We start from the raw sequence: 25,069 nt of genomic DNA on the forward strand, positions 1-25,069 counted from the left end.
AAAAATAAAAGGGCAGGACTGGGTTGGGAGGCGGAGATCTGGGGAAATGGAGCTTTTTGCTCTTGTTAGCCTACCAGCATGACAATGTTGGGTCAGGAAACACAATGATTGCAAGCAAAGAGCTACTGGTTCTTTGGGTTCACCAAACATGTAGTTTTACTTCTTGAAGCCATTTTCAAAGTGATAGGAAATGGGAACTAGGTTGTGAAAAGTTCACCAAGGTACTGCGCATACATTTGCGTATTGTCACCACTAGTGAATGTTGCTTCCTGTAGCAATATGAATTTGGAAAGGCCCATTCTTCCATCATTGTGCAAAGAGATTTATACAGAAAGCTCCTGTTAGCATATGCCAATCTGAAGGGAAAACAACACGCTAAGACTCTCAGGCCTGGCCTACACCTAAAAATGTTGCCGGCATAGCTATGTCAGTTAAGAGTGTGAGAAAACAAATCACACCCTGAACTGACACAGCTATGCCAGCAAAAGTTCTAATGCAGATGCAGTTATATATATATATATATAGTCATTTTGATGGTGTAGCTTATTCAGTTCAGGGAATTGATATAAGCTATACCGACAAAAGAACTCTTTTGCCAGTATAAGCTGCATCTCCACTAAGAGGGCTTGTGGTTATAGCTGTATTAGTAGAAAATGCCTAGGAAATGCCTTAAGACATTCCACCAACAATGTTAATTAAAATGGGAAAAAGTCATTGGCAGTTTTGCCATGGGCATTAGCAGGGCCCAGAATTTCACTCAATAAACCCCACTAACAGTACCAACACCCAGCTCAATGCAGGTAGTTTGTCCCAGTTTTCCAGAAATCCACATGTGCAATAGCACATGCAAAAATATCCCATATTTGCATGGATGCATTTGCCCCAACTGTGATCACAAAGATGCCAAATGTGCATGCATTTTTGTGCCCTCCGCTCTAAATATCAGGCCCTTAATATTTGTACAACCCTTTGAAATTCCAGTAAGCGCTATGTAGGTGCTGTGTATTATTATTATATTGATTTACTTGATACAAGCCTAGAAAGATACCCAATGTATGTCCACTACTTCACAAAAAGGTAGTTTGTTGACTGAACTTTCGTTTAGTGAAATGGTGGAATGACCGTGATAAAATGAGTTTTGTGCTGTGATGTGGGTGATTTTCAAATGATTTCTCTTCCTAAAAGATCATGGATGTAAATATTATGCTTTTGAAGGTACCATATTGTGAAAGCACTGTGAGCTGATGGTTTCAATTTATCCACTAAAGAAAATATGGCACTATATTTGGTTTCCCTAACTAGTCTGACTAACAGAGCTAAGGGCTCTTGGTTTCTAATTCCTATTGTAATGTGGACACCTGTTTATTCTGTACTGGACAGAGGCCATTTCACTTAAGCCAAACAGATGACAGCCGGTAACAACTTTTGCTTACTACTGACTCAGGATGCAATCTTTGTTTCATAGATGTCAATATGAGTTTCACTAGTGGCTTTAACAGGAGTATGTTTGGGCCCTAGGATTACATTTGTACCAGTCACCTAGAAGCTAGTGGTTCCATATCCCATCACAAATTACCCTAAGCCTTACAGTTCTTGCAAAGAAGATTTTAAACACAGTTAAATAAAACACAGACCTCTTCAAATGATATCCCTTGATTAATCACAGGAAAGGTGAGCTATGGTTAAAAAGAACTGTGCCGGTATCCTTGGAAATTTTAACACGGTATGCTGGCAAACCAAACATCATTGAACTTGTTTAAAATAAATAAATAAATAAATAAAGCCCCTAACATCAAACAGTCCTGTGCATTTATCTTCAGAGCAGTGTATTACAGGTGACCTCTATAGATTGGAAATAGGATTACATTAACAAACCTTTCACTTTAAAGTGGTGGATGATGCGAGATGAAAGGGTGCTCTCCCTAACGTCTTGCAGTGCTACTGGCTCAGGTTTAAAGAAAGTATGCAACCAGGTATTTGTGTCACATTCTAATCTGTGATACTGACATGGATGTGAAAAGCAAAAGCCTTTGAAAACGATACTTTCATATGATGAAAAAAATCTGGAGAGCTCTGTGCAAAAGGGTGTGAGAAATGTGAAGGGGAATAAAGATAAGGAGATAAAGGAAACCTTTACAATGAACACTGCTGCATACTTATGCCATCAACAGTAACTCATGTCTGTAACTGTGTGGATTCAAATCAGATAAATTGATATTGAAGTTTGAGGTTTAAATTAAATACCAGTGCTCAGTGCTTTCTTGTTCCTGTAAAGGTTTTAAGAATGTAGTTGTGTTCACTCCAGGAAAGGCATGGAGTTACATGACTGCACTGTGTTTGCTGAACTAAATGATTACTTATTTGCAGGTTTCGAAAAAAAATTAAATTAAAGTATGCTCAACCCTGATATTCCCTCATGACCTGGCCATTTACCCCACTGCGTTTGCTTACATAGCCTTGTGTGTTAATATCACAGAACTCAATGAATTGAATCTCTTGTATTCAGATTTGTTTTTTTCCATCACTGGGAAATGAAGAATGTGTAACCCTGCATCCATCTTCTGGTTTATATTGTGCTTATCATTATTATATAGTGCTCATCACCATCCCATCAGAGTGCCTTCCACATAGGATCAATAGCAACTGCAAAGCCCCAAATGAACATCATGGAATCTCTGGCACATCTCCCTTCTCAGGGTCAAAAAACTGCTTGGGGTAGGGTTGTTTTGTTTTGAGTGGAGGAGGTGGTAGGGGGTTGGGAACAGAGATGGGTGATATAAATCTATTCCTAGACTAATTCTGCCCTTGATTACACTCAGTTAATCCTAATGAAGTGACTTTGGATTGACTTCAGTTTGGATGTATGTTGTAAATGACAGGAGAATTTGGATCCACCATGTTTCAGAAACTGATCTAGCATCATTGAAGTAAGCAGAGAATTTTGCCATTGGTTCCATTGGGAGAAAGACTGAAGCCTAAATTATGCAACAAAATATCTAAAGAAACCAAAATCAAATCCAGAATATCACATTGTTATTTAACCTTCTGTGCCTACAATAATAGGCACCAAAATGCAATAATTATATGGTCATGGAAACCATGCTGTGCTATCAGTCTAATGGAACTATTTAAAATAAAGAGTCTAACACAGAATTATCCAGCTACCCTCGTTACCCTCTCTGCACAATACTTCACAGCACAGAATGGGTTAAACAAACGTCCAGAATCAACATCAGCTCTTTGCTGTTTACCAATTATATGAAAACCAGTTCTTAACAGTATTATAGAATACCATTCAATATTTTTAGAGGCTTTGTAATGTCCCATGCTTCAGGTTCTACAGTAACTTGGCAGAAAGCCAGTCTCTGGTTCTCTTTAAAAAGAGATGGGACCCTGTGTTGCCTGATGCTTCCTTAATTCTTCATAGTTTGAGTTTCCCTGGCAAAGATTTCAAATCTGACCACAACAGTTAAGGAAAAAAAGCTTACATTCTACTATAAAATATACAAATCAGGAAATATAGACAACTAACAAAAACAGTTTCAGTACTACTTGATGAGAGGATATTTTTCCCCTCCAACATTCCAGTAATGTAAAACCACTGTATAGAAAATCATTTTTCAATTTCAGGAAACATCGTTACTGGCTGCCAAAAGTCGATCCATATAATAAGAACTATTTGCTAAAGCTGAACACCTGCAGTTTTATAGAAGGCCTCTCAGGACAGCTGTAACTAAGTATTCCAGTCTACAGCAGCCAATCACAACCTTAAACCTTTGTCTAAGAAACAATGCCTTTTGCTAGATGAGCTGTGTGTGTGTTTGTGAGCGTGCGTGTACAAGTGCATATGAAAATAACAGAAAGTGCCCAATAAGTGAAAGCCTAGGCTAGTGATGCAGGCCTAAAATAGTCCTAAGAATATGGTTGCTTGCTCTTAGGAGGTTCTTGGAATCACGCCAGAATGCTAAGAGTTCGCACCCTACGAAAAAGGCTGTCAGGCAAATATGTGTACATTACATGCATTCCCAATGCTAAATTAGGATGTAATTGTTTTTAATAGTTCAGGTGAAAATGACCAGCATAAATTAAACACCTCCCCACAACATACACAAATCACATACCCCAAATCAACCTGCTCAACTAACTCTACTGGGTTCCACAAGTGAGAATCCTGTCAAGCCGAATCTTTAAAATTTGACTAGACTCTTTCCTTATTCCACAAGTGGGTGACTGCATCGGCACAGAAAAACAGTAGTAAGGGTCAGGTGCTACCACTCCTTCATACACAATCTGATAACGCCGTTTTATTTTGGGGTAACATTCAGTCCCAAGCATCTAAAAACCCATGCACGCCTATGCATTACCAACATGCTCCCAAGCCAGGGAGCACGCACAAGCCCACTTGGACATATGCATCAGCATGGGGTTGAGATAAGGAGAAGCCGTGAGAAGGACAGCTCCCTTTTCTCACCTTGGCAGGGGAGCAGTGACCCTTCTGCAGCTCACCACCCTCCTTGGCCAGCACGGTGAGAGTTCTCTCTTCAGTTTCAATCTACTTTCACCGTTGGTCATGAAGTATTTTGCATGCACAAAATGCATGCACACTTGGTACACAGATGTTTAAAAATGTGGTCTTCATTGTTTTCTGAGTAACTGAGCCACAGAGAATCAATACTTTTAAACTTGCCAAGAAAGAGAGAGCTGTGTAGATAACTAATGGAGACACTTTTCTTAGATTTTGCTCTTTGGAGATGAGCTGAAATGACAGTTGCCACTTGAGGCATCTGATCTTAGACTCTCACCACCTACATAGGACGAGGTCATGAGTAAAGAAAAGCTACAGTGCCGAGGGTTATTTCCACCCGCCCACAGGGTAAAAAAAGAAAACTAGCTTTGAAAATATGTTTTTGAGAGCATACAATTTTGCCAGCTGCGACAAGGCTGCATGTCACACTAAGGACATTTAGCGTGAATTTCGGATAAACTGGAATTCAATTCTGTACACACTGTACAGAATTCCCTGCAAAGAGGAGGGTCTGGAAAAATCAGTTGAGAAAAGCACAGAGAATGAAGTTAGACTTAGACATACACACACAATGGTTTGCGAGTGGAAACAAAATGAAAAGAAACCCAAGGAGCTTGAACCACCAAATGGTTTTAACGGGTGTTTACAAAACCACAAATAGCATAAATTCCTGAATTAAAAACATAAATTCTCCACGATTTTACTTCTATGTAAACAAGACCAGTTCAGCTCTTATCTCATGTTAGTAGACTGAACATTGTGCAGATCTTATTAAGTTAAAGGCTGAAATAAATGTTAGCTGCACTGAAAAGAGTGTGGTCTATTCCTTGGTTGGCTGGAAACCTGAAACTTCAGACGCTTGCGGATCTCAACCAGCACTCCATGAGCCAAGGGGTCACTTGAGCCAATACACATGGTGTGGTTAATGGCAGCATTTGAAGCATGAAAACTGTTTCAAGGAAAGTTTCACTTGACTAAAGGCTGGCCTATCAGGATTTGCCCTGAGCTCAACAATCAGCTGCAAATCGATAGTGCAGACAGGATAAACCAGATAAATTGTGACTTGCACCCAAAAACCTCATCCTAGTTTCCAACAGGGGTAGGCTCTCCACCAGTGGAAATCTTGTTTATACCATGAGCTTGTAGCACTTCAATTAAACTGGCAGCTGGCCATTGATGGCTGAAATTGGGGCAAATTCCCAGTACAGACAAGGCCTGATAAGCAGCTGAAGACTTGAAAAGAAACCGCACATACAATCGATTCTATTTTGTAGATATTTTTCTTTGCTATTTATTTCTCTAATGTTCAGCAACTGTTCATAAGCTGAATAATGGTGCCGCTCTTCAAATGATGTAAGATCACATAGTCTAAGTTTCAAACTAATCACTTGGGATGAAATCTCAGCCCCACTGAAGTCAATTGCCATTTTTTTCAAGGGGACCAAGATTTCACCCTTGACATTTAGGAAAGGTTCAAATTCAGGCTACAGTGCTACTCCAGATAGGCACTGGTGTAACAAAGCACAGAATCTGGAATTCAACCTGAATTAAATAAATACGTCATTTATCATTTTACTGTATAAGTCAATAGTTTCTAGTGAGCTCTTTTTTTTATAAACTGTGTGTGTATGTACGTATTCAGTCCACCCAACTCCCATATTGTTGTGCAGTGTGTGGTACATCTGTTAGCCACCACTCTGTGCTTCTGAGGTGGTTACACTTTTTTTTCTGAGAAAGGATCACAGAATTTAATAGAAATTTTATTACTGTATTATTATTATTAAACATTTATATTGCCTACAGGCCAACCAAAGGAGGGCTCCACTGTACTAGGCACAGTACAAACACACACAAAATGAGAGTCCTTGCCTGGAAGATTTAAAATAATCATCTCTATAGATTTTCTTTTTAACAATTACATCCTTGCTGTGGAATCCTATAGGCTGGTTCCAAAAATCCACAAACCACCACCACTATAGAAAAGATATATTCTATTCTATTGGTTACCCCAGAATCGCACAATTGTAAATTAACATAAATCACTGTCATTTATTAATTTTGTGTACGCTGTCCAATTATTTTCTCTCTGAAAAGAAATGAGCCACTCCTTGAGTCCAAGTGAAGTAAGAACTTGGTATGTCATTATATCAAACAAAATTAGAGAGAAATCTACTCACAAATGGCTCATTATTCCAGAGACGCGTGTGTCTGAAAGGTTAGGTTTAAACAAATTGCTCTTAACTATGTACAAAAAACCACCTTTAATGAAACATTAAGTTCTATTTTTTAATCACACCAAAGACAGGAAATTCAGAGCTGATGTTCCCACAGCAACCTTAACTCTGTCCCACTGTGTATATTTATTACAAAAGAGTCTTTCTTTATATGATCACACAATATATGTGAATAGAAAGTGATAGAACAGCTACAGTTTGAACAAATCAGGAGCACATTGTTAAGATTCACTATTGCAGTGAAGCATTTTGAACAGTTCTCCCCATGAGTAAGAGTTCTGAATGTTGTCAAGTGTACACATTCACCGCATGGTAGTATAGAATAACATCAGTTTCCTTCAATCAGTACTACTTATTCTCTCTGCCTGTGTCTGATCGCTAGTGCATATAAACATGTGTATGACTATTTGGAGATACATCTCTTACAAAATCTATCTAAAGGACAATGCACGGCCTATGTGATTTTCAAACCTTGAGAACTCTTTATTTCAAAGCACCTTTCTTCACACTAGGCCATAGCACAATTCTTCACTCGGGATTAAGATATTCAGCAAGGTATTCATGGGACTTCCATGACTTCAGTGGGACTACTTCTGTGTTTATAGTGTAAGTACTTTGCTGAGTTGGGGCCTAAGTACATGTGATGCGTGAGTTGAAAAACAAAGCAACTTTTGACTACTCCAAATGAAAAAATACATCCAGCTGAATTCTGTAACAAAAGAAAGGCTTGTTTACATCCTGAAAACTCAAAAGTTACCTAAGACATTTCATGAACTATTTAGAAAATGAGTTGGGCTGAATCCTCAGGTACGCAGAATCTATGCTCAGACAAACCTGGATTCTGGGGAGGAATGGAATAAAAGTGGCTTTGAGAGACTTTATACCTCCCAATGATGGGGACAGCTGGGAGCTATTTTGGTCCCTGGTGTAAGAGAGAACAATCTCAGAGCCATTGTCCTACTGGGAATTGCTGCTATTCAGCATGGTCTGGTCAGTCTCCCAAGCTCCAGCATCCCTCTAACATGGGGTGGAAAGGGCTGGAAGGGGATGAATACCTGCTGAGGATTCCTCAGCTGCCTAGTTCAAGAAGTTTTAAGTTCTTTTTATGCCTCCAAAGTCATGTAAAGAAGACTTTGTGTGGGCCTGGCCTGGCCCCATATGTCTGGAGGACATGAAACTCAGCATAAGTTCCAACGTAATAGGTAATTTTCCTGAGAAAGTTCAACGGAAACAAATTGTTTAGAATAAAATTTTAACAGAAGTGCCCATCCTATGACATATACTATCTGTGAGGACTTAAAAGGTGATCTCAAGGGGGAAGAAATATTTTGAAGGTATTGAGTTGAAGGATCTCAGCCCATAGCACGAGTGCTCAACAACTCACATGATGGCGCCCTGGTTTATAGAATAAACTAAGTGACCATTTCCTAGATAAAGGAAAAGAGAGATGCCTGGCAGAACCTCCTGCAGTGAACTATTTGGCTCCCTCTTATACTCAGTAGATTTTTACAGCCCATTGTGTAACAGCTTGTCACTAGAAAACACAGCCAGTAGTGCAGCGTAACATGAGTCGCTCAACGATACACATGCAAAAATGTGCTAATTTCAACTACCTTTAGTCATTTGGAACCACACAGTATATTTTTCTTGACCTAAATGTGGAACTCCCTTTGGCCCCGTGGGCATTCTATGCACAGCTTGAGGGCCCTTCATTTGTTTTTATTCTGATATTTCCATTTACTTCCACAATAAAATCCAATACAGACTGAAAAACTAGCCCCTGATATAAATATTTTAATTGATGTCTGTATTCCACCATAGATTATTAACTTGTAGCTGGTTTGCCTACAGAGTTATTATTTGTTAAGCACTGTCAAAGCACTGTACAATACAAAAGGAAGGTGCAGTCTCTGCCCAGAATAACTTACAAAAGGCAGACAATACAGTTCAGAGACATGGATGACCAGGGTTCCTCAGGCCAGATATGTCTGGAGAGAGAGAGAGCAGATCTGGGGTCTGATTCCACTAACTTCAATGGGCTTTGGATCAGGCTATTGTTACACAAGGGGGAAGAGGCTGTTCTAGGCGTAGAGGATGGTGTGAAGGCAAGAGTTCAAGGAAAGCAAGTATTTAGGAGGGAGACATAAGCAGGAAAAAGGAGTGAGAGGAGGATGCTTAGGTACCCAAAAGGTAATCAGGACCTACTCATAAAGCGTCTATGTGTCATCCCTTTGCCTGTTTCATTTAAGATACATTTACATCTGAAATAAGGTATTTGTAAGCTGAAGTGGACCAACAAGGCTTGCTTTAAAGTATTTTGATAGTCACAGAAAGTTGTGTGTGTGTGTTTCCTCTGTGGCGACAGTCATCAGTTTTCTGACTCCCTGAAGTGAATCCAATAGTAAGTCAAAATCTATGTAACACCACACAGAAAGGTAACAATCAACAACATTTACTAATAAAAAAACCCCACCACATTTAGGGCACAAACTATAGCAATTCAAGATAAGTGGAACAATTTACTAATACTCAAATCTGCTTAAGTATCCTTTTTGATTTTTACAATATGGAATGAGGTTATTTTTAAAACGCAGAGTTGTTTTGTTCCTTCTTTTATGTTCTTACTAACATGTCTGCCCTACATAGGCATTTTCTGTGTTCGTGTGCATCCTTTATAAGTAGTTGTGGCATAGTAGTTTCAAGCCGTATGTGCTTCAAGGTAGGGAGACTGTCTTCATTTGTATCTGGCAAGAGGTGAGTATACTGCAGAATCCTACTGTCATCTAAAAACTAAGTCGCAGAATGTTTACTACATGGGACAAAATACAAGCACAGTAGAAGCCACTAACAAGTTCAGGCAAAAGTATATCCATGTTTTAGAGATATCAGAAATTTAGTGAGGTATTCAATGTGCCTATAGCTCGAAAAACTGAGGTCTTTACTCAATATTTACTTTAAGCCATTTACTTTATTTACTTTAAGCCAATATTTACTTTAAGCCAAAACTAAGTAAATACTGAGAATCAGGCCCATAAAGAATAAACTGAGTCCTTTATCTACATAACATCTTGCATTAAATCAGCCTCCTCACTGCAATCTCTAGGTTTCAATTCAGTTTAATTCAATAAAAGTGTATTGGCATGACAAGCTCTACTAGTATTTCCAAAGTGTCAGAAAATGACAGACCCTCAGGTGCCTATTAGGGTTGATTCAACCTACCCAGGACAGGGTCATAGACAGACTCATAAGCACTGGATCAGCTTGACACTGGGGAAATACATTTGTTGATCACTGTTTTTTTTCCTACCTGTCTGTTCTACTAACAAATGATTGGAATGATTTTTCAAAACATTAGGTAGATACATTCAGACTTTGAAGACTGAATTCCTTCTCAGAGGAAGGACAAGAGGATTTGCCTATAATGAAGTCTATTGATGAAACCAGATATATATTTCACTGAATGCCAAAATTTCTATTAAAATGGCTATTTACTATTAATTTATTCCTACTCACTTGTGATTGAATCATAAAACTCCAAGTAGGAACAGACAGACTAAATAGTAAATTGTAGCTTGCTCAACCTTACCTTTGGCCCACTGTAATGCATTCACCCTTTGGGCAATAAAATATTAACCACTTTACTCCTGGTAAAGGTTCTGACTTCCGTGGGCACTGGATCACATTTTAACGTCGCAGGAATATCGGGCACAAACACATATCCAAAAACTGTTCTGAGATACAAGGTATGTGTTGATATGAGAGGAAGAATTGTCCAGTGGTTAGAGCACTAGTTGGACACCAGGGTTCAAGTCCTTGCTCCTCTCTAGACTGCCTTAAGCAAATCATTTAGCCTCTCTGTACCTGTGTTCCCAATCTGCAAAATTGGGATAATAGCATTTCCCAACCTCACAGAGCAGTTGTGAAGATAAATACACCAATGATTGTGAGGTGCTTAAACACTATGACAATGGGGACATATGAATTTTTAGTCCACGATCCCTGTACCTAAGTGAATTCATAGTCACATGATTTAGAATGACATACTAAAGGGGCTGGGCTGAATGAAAATAGAACTCAAAAATAAATTTATTTTCTTGCGGGACTTTTTTTATATTTGAATAATTTTTAACAGAGTAACAAATGTTGTATACCATTGTTCCCTGAACCTCAAAGAAAATAATTAATCCTCTAATAAAAGTTAAAGTGGCTTAAATGTGGAATACTTTCCTGCTAAATATTTTTTGAGTATCCTTCCCAGTAATAAAATTTACTTTCTAAAAAAGGAGATGTTTGGATGTCTACAGATGATTTGTAGAGGTTCATAAAACAATACATTGTGCTGCGATTAGATAATGAAAGGGCTGGCAGGGAAATTGGGAGGAAAAGGAAATATTCATCCTTGTTCTACATATTGCATCTATATAAAATCTACAAGCTGGTCCTGCTCTGTCACCTGTGTTTTATATGGATGAACTGGCATCACATCTCATCTGAAGTGGAAGGAGGAGAGGCTGGTTTTATTGAAAGGCAGTTAAGAAGGTATTCTCGTGATTTGGCTCAATAAAAAAACAGCAGGAAAGTAGCTTGAACCTATCATTACCTTGCATCAAGGACAGAGGAGGGAGAAGGAAGGAGGAGGAAGAGTAGGTTAACTCTATACCATCAGCTGAATTATCAAAAGTAGTAAATATATTAGAGTAGTGCTCCTAGGTTCCAGCTGGGATGGGTCCTGCTGTGTTGGGTGCTGTACAATTTCCACCTTGGAAAGCTTACAGACTAAAATACGGACAGATAAAGGGTCTATATCATGTGCCTTTACTGGCAGTCCACTGAGAAAGCCCATATCCCCTTAATGAGCAGTTTAAATGGAGATGACAAGTTGGAACTTGGCAGCTTGCTAACACAGCAGGGTTATGAGCTGATGAAAAGTACCATGGAATCTTTAAAGACCATTAGTAACCACCACCTTGGAGTTTTTTTAATCTCAACAGAAAAACAGTACCTCCAGCTATACAGTGTCCACTGACCCCACACCGGAGCATTGATTCAGCACTGACTCAGGGCAGGAGAATACTGTGTAAGGAATCTTCCAGAACCATTTTCTGCAGCTACTAGATGTTCCTTTGAACTCTTATGTGCAAGCCCTGACCCAGCTCAACCTTGTTTATCAAGGAAATTTAATGGAAAAGTGGCAAATGTGACATGGATGCACACTACTTAGTGTGCTGACTATGGAATCCAACATTCTCACTGAACGAGAACTATCTGTTTGTTCTTTCTTCTGAGGACTGTACTACACATAATTCTAATGAAAACTGCAACAATATTCTGGAAAAGCATGCACCAAATCCCTCTAGAATTTATGATTTGGGGCCCATATTATAAACTGATCCGGCACGTCTGCCTGACTTACAAGCTATACTTCTGTTGTTTCTTTGTTTTGGTTTGGAGGTTGGGGGGGGAGGTGGGGCGGTTGGAATTGCTTTAAACCCTGTGCTAAGGTACAAAATATTCAGCATCTTACCTCTGGCTCAAACAGAGGAGAAATGAGAGTAAAGTCCACTCAAGGGCTTTTTTAAAAAAGGAAGAATTAAACAAGGAAGCTGGTGCTCTGATGTCAAATAAATCACTAGGTCACAGTATTTGAAAACTATTTTCTGTAGTGGTCGGAACTAATGCAGTGTGTAAGTAAAGGGGGGAAAATATTGTAGTTCAAATAATAGAAAATGTGTTGAGCAAATGAGATCTACAGAAGAAAAAGAGAACGGACATGATGGAAAAATATGTTCATATACATATATTGAGTCTGAACAAATGTATAGAGCTGAAGGGAAGTCAGCTAATTATGTGTTAAGATTGGGAAGGGCATAACCAAATAAGGATTAAGACAAAAAAACAGTATTGTTTATATTCCACAGAGAGTTTGGTCCTATTATATTTTAACATCTGATATTTGTTATTAATATTATTATTGCAATATGAAAAAGTAAAACATACTTCAACTCTTTTTTTCTGAATCCATTTTTTAAATATTAAGAATAACATAACACACAAAATTGTTTAGTCAGGTCAGTAGTATCGCTTAAATGAAAATAAGGCAAATTGGATACTGGGATGCACCCATGGAGAAAGAAAAAGCTTATCTTTTATTCTGTGAATCTATTAAGCCTCATGTAGAATGCTGGGCCAACAGTATTGTGTCCATTTTCACCAGCTAAGGATCTGGTCCGTTGTGTTTATCTGTAGCCACATTTTCATAGGGCAGCAATTATTGCCCTAGCAGAAGATTCTATGTATTGGGAACACTGGATAAGTGCAAGGAGCTGCCAAATTGTGAGTGGCACACCCAGGAGGAACTCTGGCTAAGTCCTCATGTAACATTGTACTGGTTCTGGTGTGTAGGCAGCCACTCCTGTGCCCTCTTTCAAGACTCTACCTGGCAGCTGGGTCATGCGAGTGCCATATGACAACAACCTGGAAGCAGCACCACTTCCTTTCAGAGAGAGCCCCAGCTTACCCCATCCCACTCTCCTTACATAGATAGCAGCTGTGTAGGTAGGCAGCAGCAACTGTGTAGCAGGCAGAGTAACAGGGAGCAACAGCTGTGATTCCCTAATGGGATTCTGATCCTCTGTGCAATCAAAATTCCAATTAAAGAATACTTGACTTGAGGAAACTACAACATAACAGTGCATGCAATTCAAGGAAATACTTAAGGTGACACACAATGACACAGTTACTCAAAATCCCGAGGAAAACGAAGAAAGTGAAAAGCAATAAACAGTTCTTACTGGAAATTGGGTCAGGTCTGCAATGTAAAAAATAAAGCACTGAAATTAAATAGGGAATTAGGGTGCAGCTTCTGCATGGTATATCATTCAAAGATTACTAAACAGATGGAATAAGTTGCCCAGTGAAATCATCAAAGTAAATGATACAGATGAGTGTAAAAGATAATTAGACATTTTTTATGGAAATTGGGGGTAGGGGCGAGGACTCAAGAATATAGTAAACACAAACCAGGCAAGTGGGGTTATACTAAACTTAAAGGAGAGGCTTCTTGTTCAAATGTGCTTTTCCTGGCCAGAAATTCCATTTGTCCATTACTGGTGATTAAACTGAAACTAACTCCTTATAGTTTAAGAATCTATTGGTACACATTATAAGCACAATATTCATTACCCCTTAAGTTAAGATGATCCATAGCTGCACACAGGAAAACCACCACAACCATCAACCAACTGCATATCGTATGTCACTAAGAACAGAACCCCCAATATTCAGTTTCCAAAGCACTGGCTTCTCTAGCCACTAAGCCAGTAAAGGGAACCTCACCACATGGTAATATAGACATCCACTGCAATATTGATACCTAGGTCCAATGTATTCCATCTCATGACTGTAGTAGAAAAGTATAGACACCACACTCAAGCCAGTACATATTTCAAATACCTTGATTCTGTTCCCTGCTGCATAAAATATCTTGAATACAGACCAGCAATGGCTGAGCTCCCCAAGCAAGCGACCAAACAGAAAAATCCTTCCACTTGGCGAAATAAGTTGCCCTAGTAAAGGGCTTCCTGCTGCTAAGTAACACCTGTCCAACAGCATCAGAACAGTGTTCCTCCTCATCATCATTTAGCCACGTACCATCCACTCTATGAGATGTTGAGTGCTGAGCACTGGATGCAAAACTCAACCCTGTCAGTAGGTCAGGATGAAGAGTAAAAGATATGGGAGGCCAAACTGATAGACTGAAAAAGCTGGAGAACCAACACTGACTAAGCTAGAACAATGAGAATCAGTTTGGCATGATCCAGCTTTGACTTGAGAATGACCTGTGGGTTGATTGGGATTGGAGGGAAGCCATACATCAGACTTGACTCCCAATTAAGGTGGAAGGCATTGGTTAAGCCTGGACTGAGACCTGCTTGACAGCAAAACTGATGACACTTCTTGTTGTCTCTTGTTGCAAAGAGATTGATAATTGGAATATCCCATTCTGCAAAGATGGACCTCAGCATACTGGACTTCAGAGACCTCTCGTGATTCTGAGAATATTCCTGCAGAGGTAATCTCCCAAGTGATTCTCGAGCAAGTGAGTGCCAAGTGAATCTCAGGCAAGTGAGTGGCTGTGGGGATGATGTTTTTCCTGGTACAGAACTGCCACAACTTTATTGCCTCTGGATATAGCTGGTTGGAGAAGACTCCTCCCTGCTAGTTCACAAAATACATTGTAGTGGGACTGTTGGTGAGTACATGAACTGCCGTGTCCCTAATGTGATTCCTGACAGCATTGTAAATGGCACGGAGATCGAGAACATTAATATGGAGGGAAACTTCCTGTTCCAACCACAAGCCCTGAATCTTCAATGCCCTTAGATACACTCCCCAACCTATTGACGGGACATCTGTACTATTGTCCTGGTTGGTGGGCAATGCACAAAGGGAAAACCTGGGCATACATTGCTCTTTGAACTGTCCACTCACTGAAAGAAGCCAAAATCTCCAGAGGCATTCGGGCAGACCTGTCCAACAAATGATGGGTGACAGACCAACTCCAACCACACCATGTTCCACCTCAAGCCCCGCCCTCCCTCCCCATCTATCCTGGAGCTGGCAGGCCCGCCACTGGCGGACAGGGCAGCCTAGGGTGGCAGTTAGGCTGGCTGTGGGGAGGGTCCAGCACTCGGGCTGGCCCATGGGGGAGGGGGCGAAAGAGGGTCTGGCGCTTGGGCCAGCCCAATTAGGCTGGCTGGGAGTCAGGCCAGCGGCTCGGCCTGGCACTGGGGCCGGCCCAGCACTGTTGGGGTCTAGCTGGGGTGGGCGGCCTGGCACTGGGGGGGCTGTCCGACACACCTGGGGTGGACGGGCCGGGGCTCCTCTGGCCATGGGGGCAGACGGGGTGGAGTGTAGCTCAGGGCTCCTCCAGTTGCAAGGGATGTGGGGGGCAGCTCAGGCATCCTCTGGCCATGGGGGTGGAGCCTCAGATCTGTGGGCTAGCCTCTCTGAAGTGGGGATACACTCGTTGCCAAATCAATGAAGTCATATCTGGACAGCAGCGCCTGCTGATTTGTAATATATGTCTGCAATGATGAAGACAAATTTTGCTCCCCATTAAATCCAGATTATTGGACTCTTTGTCCTTAGGTGTGGATTTATATCTCCTCAGTCATGGCCTGTCATTTACTGCTGTCATCACAAGAAAGTTAGGAGCTAGAAGAGATTAAAAACACTCAAACCCATCACGGGCATATAATACAACTTTTCAGAATGCTTAGCTGTAGGTGGAAATGAAGTTAGGATATTCCAAAGGGACTTGGAAGGCTTCAAAAGGGTTTAATTTATCAGGAGACCCACTCTTCCTGGAGCTGAGGCCTGGAGGATATCCGGCCACTTATGCACTTCTACACAATCTCTGTCTGGATCCCCAAAGTGAAGCCTTATGTCTGAAAAAGTCCTGGAATGACTTAATGTGCTCAGGCACCAGAGAGAAAGAATCTGGTATTGCACAGTCATCCAGAGAAGAAGAAGGGTGCAGGGCCAATGGAGGCTTCTATGGGGAGGCAGGTTCCTGCAGGAGAGGCTTAGTGTGGATTGGCTCAAGAAGAATGACCTCAAACTGGGCCTGTACTAAAAAAGGCTTGACATAACTTTTGGCAAGTCACTGAGCCCTGGTCTACACTAGGACTTTAGGTCGAATTTAGCAGCGTTAAATCAATGTAAACCTGCACCCGTCCACACGATGAAGCCCTTTATTTCGACTTAAAGGGCTCTTAAAATCAATTTCCTTACTCCACCCCTGACAAGTGGATTAGTGCTTAAATCGGCCTTGCAGGCTCGAATTTGGGGTACTGTGGACACAATTCGATGGTATTGGCCTCCGGGAGCTATCCCAGAGTGCTCCATTGTGACCGTTCTGGACAGCACTCTCAACTCAGATGCACTGGCCAGGTAGACAGGAAAAGAACCGCAAACTTTTGAATCTCATTTCCTGTTTGGCCAGCGTGGCAAGCTGCAGGTGACCATGCAGAGCTCATCAGCAGAGGTGACCATGATGGAGTCCCAGAATCACAAAAGAGCTCCAGCATGGACCGAATGGGAGGTATGGGATCTGATCGCTGTATGGGGAGAGGAATCCGTGCTATCAGAACTCCGTTCCAGTTTTCGAAATGCCAAAACCTTTGTCAAAATCTCCCAGGGCATGAAGGACAGAGGCCATAACATGGACCCGAAGCAGTGCCACGTGAAACTTAAGGAGCTGAGGCAAGCCTACCAGAAAACCAGAGAGGCGAACGGCCGCTCCAGGTCAGAGCCCCAAACATGCCGCTTCTATGATGAGCTGCATGCCATTTTAGGGGGTTCAGCCACCACTACCCCAGCCGTGTTGTTTGACTCCTTCAATGGAGATGGAGGCAACACGAAAGCAGGTTTTGGGGACGAAGAAGATGATGATGAGGAGGAGGTTGTAGATAGCTCACAGCAAGCAAGCGGAGAAACCGGTTTTCCCGACAGCCAGGAACTGTTTCTCACCCTGGACCTGGAGACAGTACCCCCTGAACCCACCCAAGGCTGCTTCCTGAACCCGGCAGGCGGAGAAGGGACCTCCGGTGAGTGTACCTTTTAAAATACTATACATGGTTTAAAAGCAAGCATGTGAAAGGATTACTTTGCCCTGGCATTCGCGGCTCTCCTGGATGTACTCCCAAAGCCTTTGCAAAAGGTTTCTGGGGAGGGCAGCCTTATTGCGTCCTTCATGGTAGGACACTTTACCACTCCAGGCCAGTAACATGTACTCAGGAATCATTGTACAACAAAGCATTGCAGTATATGTTTGCTGGCGTTCAAACAACATCCGTTCTTTATCTCTCTGTGTTATCCTCAGGAGAGTGAGGTATAATTCATGGTCACCTGGTTGAAATAGAGTGCTTTTCTTCAGGGGACACTCAGAGGAGCCCGTTCCTGCTGGGCTGTTTGCCTGTGGCTAAACAGAAATGTTCCCCGCTGTTAGCCACGGGGAGCGGGGAGGATTGAGGGGGTAGCCACGCGGTGGGGGGAGGCAAAATGCGACCTTGTAACGAAAGCACATGTGCTATGTATGTAATGTTAACAGCAAGGTTTACCCTGAAAGAGTGTAGCCACTGTTTTATAAAATGTGTCTTTTTAAATACCGCTGTCCCTCTTTTTTTCTCCACCAGCTGCATGTGTTTCAATGATCACAGGATCTTCTCCTTCCCAGAGGCTAGTGAAGATTAGAAAGAAAAAAAACGCACTCGAGATGAAATGTTCTCCGAGCTCATGCTGTCCTCCCACACTGACAGAGCACAGACGAATGCATGGAGGCAAATAATGTCAGAGTGCAGGAAAGCACAAAATGACTGGGAGGAGAGGTGGCAGGCTGAAGAGAGGTAAGTGGTGGGCTGAAGAGAGTAAATGGCGGGCTGAAGACAGGGCTGAAGCTCAAATGTGGCGGCAGCGTGATGAGAGGAGGCAGGATTCAATGCTGAGGCTGCTGGAGGACCAAACCAGTATGCTCCAGTGTATGGTTGAGCTGCAGCAAAGGCAGCTGGAGCACAGACTGCCACTGCAGCCCCTCTGTAACCAACCGCCCTCCTCCCCAAGTTCCATAGCCTCCACACCCAGACGCCCAAGAACACGGTGGGGGGCCATCGGCCAACCAGCCACTCCACCACAGAGGATTGCCCCAAAAAAAGAAGGCTGGCATTCAATAAATTTTAAAGTTGTAAACTTTTAAAGTGCTGTGTGGCATTTTCCTTCCCTCCTCCACCACCCCTCCTGGGCTACGTTGGTAGTCATCCCCCTATTTGTGTGATGAATGAATAAAGAATGCATGAATGTGAAGCAACAATGACTTTATTGCCTCTGCAAGCGGTGATCGAAGGGAGGAGGGGAGGGTGGTTAGCTTACAGGGAAGTAGAGTGAACCAAGGGGCAGGGGGTTTCATCAAGGAGAAACAAACAGAACTTTCACACCGTAGCCTGGCCAGTCATGAAACTGGTTTTCAAAGCTTCTCTGATGCGTACCGCGCCCTCCTGTGCTCTTCTAACCGCCCTGGAGTCTGGCTGAACGTAACCAGCAGCCAGGCCATACCTCCCACCCCGCCATAAACGTCTCCCCCTTACTCTCACAGATATTGTGGAGCGCACAGCAAGCAGTAATAACAGTGGGAATATTGGTTTCGCTGAGGTCTAAGCGAGTCAGTAAACTGCGCCAGCGCGCCTTTAAACGTCCAAATGCACATTCTACCACCATTCTGCACTTGCTCAGCCTGTAGTTGAACAGCTTCTGACTACTGTCCAGGCTGCCTGTGTATGGCTTCATGAGCCATGGCATTAAGGTGTAGGCTGGGTCCCCAAGGACACATATAGGCATTTCAACATCCCCAACAGTTATTTTCTGGTCTGGGAATAAAGTCCCTTCCTGCAGCTTTTGAAACAGACCAGAGTTCCTGAAGATGCGAGTGTCATGCACCTTTCCCGGCCATCCCACGTTGATGTTGGTGAAACGTCCCTTGTGATCCACCAGAGCTTGCAGCACTATCGAAAAGTACCCCTTGCGGTTTATGTACTCGGCGGCTTGGTGCTCCGGTGCCAAGATAGGGATATGGGTTCCGTCTAAGGCCCCACCACAGTTAGGGAATCCCATTGCAGCAAAGCCATCCACTATGACCTGCACATTTCCCAGGGTCACTACCCTTGATATCAGCAGATCTTTGATTGCGTGGACTACTTGCATCACAACAGCCCCAACAGTAGATTTGCCCACTCCAAATTGATTCCCAACTGACCGGTAGCTGACTGGCGTTGCAAGCTTCCACAGGGCTATCGCCACTCGCTTCTCAACTGTGAGGGCTGCTCTCATCTTGGTATTCATGCACTTCAGGGCAGGGGAAAGCAAGTCACAAAGCTCCATGAAAGTGCCCTTACGCACGCGAAAGTTTCGCAGTCACTGGGAATCGTCCCAGACCTGCAACACTATGCGGTCCCACCAGTCTGGGCTTGTTTCCCGAGCCCAGAATCAGCGTTCCATAGCATGAACCTGCCCCATTAGCACCATGATGCATGCACTGGCAGGGCCCATGCTTTCAGAGAAATCTGTGTCCATGTCCTGATCACTCACGTGACCGCGCTGACGTCGCCTCCTCGCCCAGTATCGCTTTGCCAGGTTCTGGTGCTACATATACTGCTGGATAATGCGTGTGGTGTTTAATGTGCTCCTAATTGCCAAAGTGAGCTGAGCGGCCTCCATGCTTGCCTTGGTATGGCGTCTGCACAGAAAAAAGGCGCGGAACGATTGTCTGCCGTTGCTCTGACGGAGGGCGGCGCGACTGACGACATGGCTTACAGGGTTGGCTTCAGGGAGCTAAAATCAACAAAGGGGGTGGCTTTACATCAAGGAGTATTTCAGGCAGGACTTCACGGAGGGTTCCAATAAGAAATGGTGCACGTAAGTTATTGTTCTTATTGGAACAAGGAAGTTAGTCTGGCCTCCGATTGATACATGGCTAGATTTACCTCGCTTCACCTTCTCTGTGAGTGACTGCAGTGTGACCTAGAGGAATGAGTCCCCTAGACGGGGGAGGAGGCAAATGAGTACAAAACAAATCTGGTCTATTTCTTGTTTTGATCCACTCCATCTATCTTTTACATCTTTGGCTGGCAGCAGACGGTGCAGAAGGACTGCATGCCATCCACATCTCATGGCTCCTCGGCAGAAGATGGTGCAGTAGGACTGCTAGCCATCCTCATCTCTTGCCTGCCCGGCAGAAGAAGGTACAATACGACTGCTAGCCATCCTCATCTCTTGCCTGCCCGACAGAAGATGGTACAGTACGACTGCTAGCAATCCGTATCGCCTGCCTGCTCACCATAAGACGGTTCAATAGGACTGACTGCAGGACTAAAGAGAATGACCTGGTCAAGTCACTCCAAATTTAGTCCCTGCGCCCATGTCTGCCCAGGTGCTCCCAGCCGACGTGGCCAGGAGCACCTCGGACATGACGATGACGGCTACCAGTCGTATTGCACCGTCTGCTGCCAGAAGGCAATGGGTTGCTGCTACTGTGTACCAATGCAGTACCGCGTCTGCCAGCACCCAGAAGACATAGGGTGACGGTTACCTGAGCGGGCTCCATGCTTGCCGTGGTATGGCGTCTGCACAGGTAACTCAGGAAAAAAGGCGTGAAATGATTGTCTGCCCTTGCTTTCATGGAGGGAGGGAGGGAAGGGGGACCTGACGATATGTACCCAGAACCACCCGCAACAATGTTTTAGCCCCATCAGGCACTGGGATCTCAACCCAGAATTCCAATGGGCAGCGGAGACTGCGGGAACTGTGGGATAGCTACCCACAGTGCAACGCTCCGGAAGTCGACTCTAGCCTCGGTACTGTGGAAGCACTCTGTCGAGTTAATGCACTTAATGCACTTAGAGCATTTTCTGTGGGGACATACACACTCGAATATATAAAACCAATTTCTAAAAAACCGACTTCTATAAATTCGACCTTATTCCGTAGTGTAGACATACCCTTAAACTCTCTATGCTTCAGTGAAGGATATGAATGCCTATGCATCTTTACAAAGCATTTTGAGGTCCTTAGAAAAATAAAATCTCTACAGCGCATTACGTGCAAAATGTTATCTTCATGCTATATTATTCTTCATGTATTGTTATAGTCAGAAATTATATTTAGATGCTGATAATTTCATCATTTCTGGTACAAATTCAGTCACATGTGGCAAAGCACATACAGGACCTCATCCTGCAAACGCACATTAACAAATTATGTACATGCTTAACTTTACTAACATGCAAAGTCCCATTGACTGCAATGAGACTACTCTCATTAAAGTGGTAGCACATTTACAGGATTAGGGAATTAGTTTCTTTGATTGACATTCACCCCCACAAAGAGGATCTCTGCACAAGGCCTATGCACCATATTCCACTTAAACCCTCAAAAGAGGTCTTAATTTGGATTTCAATGAGGCAAAGGTCCTGTGGAAACCTTCTGCAGGGGGTAAATTTCACCCTAATGTAACTATGTGTATGCTAAGTCTCCAGCTAAAAATTCAGGTCATTTTAAATTTTTCAATGTTAAAACTTTTATTTTCAATTGCTATTTTTTTAACCAATTGAACCCTCCTTTCTCTGGTAATATAGCAATGTGAATAATCCAAATTCAAGTACTTAATTCAACAACTGTAACCTCTTTTTCTGTCCTGAAAATTTCAATGAACAATAAAAAACCTCTCAAAATTCTCCCCTACTGAAAATTATTTGTGAGAAAATTCCTACATGAGATGTAAATCATTTGCTAGACATCCCTTGTGAGCATCTGGCACGTGAAATTTGAGATGTGGTTAATTTTGATTGGACTCCAAAGTCACATGGTTTTCTTTCTGTTCCCTAACTGAAAGGGTGCAATTCTTAGCATCTAGCACAAATACTTACATTTATGTGTTCAAATCTTACTTTTTAGGAACACTCTCCTAGGCCTAGATTGGGAGTAGGTCCTGGACAGTTACACAGAGGGTGAGCAAAAAGTTTCCCCCATTTACACAGCTGCTCACAATAATCTGACCCAGGGAACACAGGAACTACTTGCTCCTGCTTCCCACCCACTGGCCCTGGAGCTTGGAAGGGATGGGACAAGGCCCCCCCCACCATCTGCACCAGCCCATTGAGCAGGGCCAGCTAACACAAAGTCGCACACCACATCTCACCATCCCATCCACATGTGCTAGCATTTACATGAAAGGCTCACTCTCCTCGAAGCATCACCTCTTTCAGTGCTCCTCCTCCGTAGTACAGTCCCACACCACCCCCTACATAGGGCGGTGCTTTAAAATCCCAAGTTTGTCCTTAATATTATGTTTGCTTAGAACTCTACAAACATTCCTACAAGTCACCTTGCTGAAAATGAACATTATGTGGGCAAGGGAATTTGGTGTTTTATTTAAAATGGATATTTTTTTCACTGTCCCTGAATAGCAGCCTCCAAAATATCTGAGAGATTCTATTAGCAACATTGGAGACTTGCAGAAACGGATGCAGAAAATAGAATCCAGAAACTTCCATTTCAAATGCCTGCTCCATTTCATGTGAAACTGCCAGTACAATCGTTTAATCCCTCCAGCACTTCAGTGGAAAAATCACAGCATGCAGCTGGATGCAACATCCAAGGCCGCTCCTTCTTGTGTTTTTTCCATTTCTGGCAGCAGACTGTCATACATACAGCATCTGTCCATTTCTACAGACCATAGCTGTACATTCAATTGTACTAAAAGGGAAAAAGAAAAGGAAAAAAAAGAAAGAGAAGTTCAAAGAGCCATGAAAAGCCAGGACTCCTAGAATGTTGCAGGTGTGGAACTCCAGATCACAGCTAGCTATCCATGCTGCAGGAAAGACTAAAATTAGTTGCAGAATTCTCATATCTGTCTACTTCTAGCGGAATGACACCTGAATTACAAGAGTTTGATTATGCTACCATCAAAGGTTCTATAAAAGTGATCCTCAATCTGGTCCATGACCCTGAGATTTGTGGGTAGGAGGGGGAGGAATAGCTATCCTTCAGGAAAAGGCATTATTATTATTAATACAGCAGCATTAACGTGGGTTAACCAGACACAAAATACTGTATTCAAGACATATATGTATGGATAAAGCATAATTTTCATGTGACAGGCACATTTTGTTCCAATAAATATCCAAATGTCATATAGTCCAGTCAAAAACCTCCTTTTGTGTATGGTGGAGCTTTGACACACTTGAGAATTATGGTCAGTAACTTGTAGGAAGTTATACAAAGAAAAACAAGTAGAGAAGAGGTCCTTAAAAACTTGTTAATTATTTTAGAAAATTAACCAAAATTTCCAGTTATTCTAGTAGCAACTAGAGAGGCTCCAATTAAAATATTATCCCCGTTGTCTGAGGCACTGGGCAAACACATAGCAAGAGACAGCCTTTGTGCTGAGGAGTTTACAGTCTAAATAGATGAGACAGACAAAAGGGAGGGAGAAAGGAAATAGGATTATCCCATTTTACAAATAAGGAACTGAGACACAGAGAGAGTAAGAGACTTGCCCAAGGTCACACAGGAAGTATGTGGCAGAGCTGGGAACTGAACCCAGATCTTGGTCCAATACTGTAACCACATGACCATCCTCCCACCCTAATGTCCACAGCATTCATATTATTTCCTATAGCAACAAGAGGGAAATAACAAAGAAATTCTTCAGATGCTGAGGTAACTGTATTTATTTTATCTGAAGGAAAAGTGGCAACTATTTCAGTGCTACGACTCTCGTAAATGATGAGGAAGATAAAAATGGCAACCAAGTGCCACAAACACATGGATGTCTGACTGGTTATTGTGTAATGTGCCATGTTTTGGTGATGGTGCAAAGTTTAAAAAAATCAGACCCCACTATATCTTTAATACTAAAAATGTAACTGATGATTTACCAAACCCAGCTAAATGTAACTAACAGGAAAATAAAAACAATTAAGAGTTTTTCTCTAAAGATTTCACTTGCTGGTAGAACTTCCTATGGCTCTAAATTAGTAATCCAAGTTAGATCAAAACAACCTAAAGCTAATGCAATGACAGCCTCCTGTTTAGTGTCCATATACAGATCCAGCAGCAGTCTAAATCACATACCCACTTTTTGCAGAGAAATCAGATTATGCCTGTTACTTTCTGCTCAGAATTGTTGCCTGAATGTGTTTCTGTAAACCTAAAAACTTATCCCACTGCCTTACGATAATGAATAACAAATAATTCATTTTATTTATGTAGCGCCTATCTGCCAATGGCATTCTTGGCACTTCACATAAAAACAAACATACAGATTAAAGAGACAAAGAGTCACACATGATTAAAAACAGACAGACAATTAAATGCAATTTAAAACAAACATGCAGCCATTGTGCCATGGTGAAGGACTTAAAAAGGTTTTAAAATGTGATTTAAAATTCCATGATTTTTCTTAAATCAAGAGGAAACACAGGGCTGCAGAAATTAAGACCCAACTACTACCCACTCTGCTGCTAGACTGGCTGAAGTAACCAGATACTCTTTGACCTTAGACAGATGTAGGAAACCTAAAGCTCAGAGAGGTAACCAGAAATCAGTCCATGAGGGAGTTGGAAACTGTATATCTATGCTGGGTAAAAATGGCACCTTCGCAGTCAACAGATCTGCACCTTGTGTATAGGCGGATCATACCAACTGACTTCAATAATGAACTAAGCTTGTACTATTTTTTTACTGCTGTTAGTTCAGC

General features: G+C 42.2%; 1 protein-coding gene across 3 annotated transcripts in view; it reads right to left on the reverse strand.

Moving 5' to 3' along the window:
- The window catches only part of SUGCT (succinyl-CoA:glutarate-CoA transferase), a 479,841-nt gene that overhangs the window by 145,386 nt on the left and 309,386 nt on the right, over window positions 1-25,069 (reverse strand). The gene's annotated exons all lie outside the window — the stretch shown is intronic.

This window comes from Eretmochelys imbricata, chromosome 2 (genome assembly GCF_965152235.1).
Source record: "Eretmochelys imbricata isolate rEreImb1 chromosome 2, rEreImb1.hap1, whole genome shotgun sequence".
Lineage (NCBI taxonomy): Eukaryota > Metazoa > Chordata > Testudines > Cheloniidae > Eretmochelys > Eretmochelys imbricata.